We start from the raw sequence: 2,214 nt of genomic DNA on the forward strand, positions 1-2,214 counted from the left end.
CATTCATGGTATGTTGTCAAATATTAAAGTTGTGGGAAGTTTATGTAACAGGTCACATTTCTATTGTTTTATAATTACACAAAGATGGTTTTTGCCTTGACACACTGCCTTGTATCGCCAGTACAGTGAGAGTCCTAGTGGGCCTCCGTAGTCTCCCGCCCCCTCTAATGTATCAATTTTTCATATTCATATTTCGCTGTGCCCTTCACCTCTTCCCTGTCTCTGTCACTTTGGGGAAGAGGTATGTTATCTGTCTAGCCCTCCTTTCATATTATATTAAATATCTTCACCCTATACTGTCTTTCACTACTATCATAACTATCACTTTACCTATATTTACTTTCTGTACACTTTGTTTTATCTATTATGGAGCTTTCTTGTTTATTTCTTTATATTTTGTACTTTAGGTGTCACATGGTGTAAAATGAACCTGTGACTAGCCTGTGGCTGTAGCCTGTACCCTGTATAATGCTACTGTATGTTGTTAGCGATCGCTAGTACTTAGGATGCTATTTATAATTCACCACAGGAGTTGGGGGAAGGAGAACCTACTGCCTGCTTCACTGTATTGTCCCTATTGTTTTGCAGGTGTGTCATTGTTTTCTGTTTGTTTATCACTTTGTCATGGTGTTATTTTGATTGTAACCTTGTACAGTTAATTAGCATGCTAGCTCCCGCTAGCGTAGTTGCTAACTAAGTTAGCCATACTAGCTAGCTACTTCCATTAGGTCTCTATCAGGAGCTAGGCTAGGTAGCATAGTTTAATGGTTAAATCCTAGCGACTAGTTGTGTTAACCTTTTAAATGTAATGATTGATGTTACTTTATTATTTTATATCTTGTATTTTGTATTTAGTATGTTTTGTGTGGGTTACCTGTGCTTTTTGCCCTGTCTCTGTCACTTTGGGGAAGAGGAGTTGGGGGAAGGAGAACCTACTGCCTGCTTCACTGTATTGTCCCTATTGTTTTGCAGAGAGAATAAAAGCCCGCGAATACATCGTCATCCCGTGTCACGTCAGTCACTCAAAAACAGCAAATCACAACGCATGAGTGTATTCCACCGGTCACATTTACATAATTTAAGCTGTATGTTTCATTCGTCCCCCATGCTGTTTCATTTGTCCCAGCCAGGAGGGACGAATGAAACATAACGCACGTTCGACTTCTCCTTAAATAACTCTTGAACGGTTTTGTTCAGAGCTGTAAATGCAACTGTATTTGACAGAGGACAGATGTAGGTTGCTAGTGACAAAATATTAACTTTCAGTGTTTTACAATGTCTTTGTAAATTACGTTTCATTAAAAAGTGTTTCATTTGTCCCGGTTCTCCATCAGCCTCGGCGTTGCTCCTGACCGTCCATCTATCTCGCACAGGTCCTCGGTCAGCGCACCTCTGCGACATAACGTTTTACAAAAAGATAGAATATATGATTTCATCAGCGCGTGGCATATGCAAATAATAACAAAGAAATGGAACAGTGATGGGTGACGTGAGATGAGATGAGGATGGGGAACAGTGATGGGTGTGAAGGGATTGAGATGAGATGAGGATGGGAACAGTGATGGGTGTGTGGGTAGAAAGCGTGAGATGAGATGAGGATGGGAACAGTGATGGGTGTGTGGGTAGAAGGGGAGATGAGATGAGGATGGGGAACAGTGATGGGTGTGTGGGTATGAGATGAGATGAGGATGGGGGTTTTGAGAGTGAGGAGGGGGTGTTCACCTTCAGCTATCTGATGCATGTTTTAATGGAAATGTTCACGGCCCGCAAGAGAACCGCGTTCAAAGTCGCGTACCTACGCCGTGCAGCGACCTGGCTCTTAATAGTCTGTGGAGATGCCTCTTGCTAATAATGAATCCCTCCAATGCCAGGCTTTTCAAAATGTCTTTGTATTTCATTCCCAGCCTAAAATAGCACTCTACCATACTATCCCTGTATATTGTGTGACAGCGACTGTTTCCTGTTTGAGGAGTTGCGCTTTGATTTGCTCATCCAGCTGTCCAGTGCACAGCCTATAGGCCTACCTATTTCGTGGCCACAAATTAGTATTTTGTGGGAGGCAAATTGCCACAAATGATTTTGTGGGAACGAATTGCTATTTCGTGGCCACAACTTATTATTTTTTTCCCCCATGACATATCCGGGGCTCCGTATCATGCAACCATGCAAAAGCAATGAAACTAATTATATCTTACATTAGTAAAGCAGTCCTCT

At 41.9% G+C, this 2,214-nt stretch overlaps 1 long non-coding RNA gene across 1 annotated transcript; it reads left to right on the top strand.

Annotated features, from left to right (window-relative positions):
* Positions 1 to 224: 224 nt before the first annotated feature.
* LOC125294646 lies at positions 225 to 1,014 on the top strand. Its single transcript, XR_007193543.1, has 3 exons — positions 225 to 241; positions 530 to 588; positions 975 to 1,014. It is a non-coding gene; the product is annotated as an uncharacterized LOC125294646 (long non-coding RNA).
* The last annotated feature ends 1,200 nt before the right edge of the window (positions 1,015 to 2,214 follow it).

This window comes from Alosa alosa, chromosome 5, assembly GCF_017589495.1.
Source record: "Alosa alosa isolate M-15738 ecotype Scorff River chromosome 5, AALO_Geno_1.1, whole genome shotgun sequence".
In the NCBI taxonomy this organism is placed as follows: Eukaryota; Metazoa; Chordata; class Actinopteri; order Clupeiformes; family Clupeidae; genus Alosa; species Alosa alosa.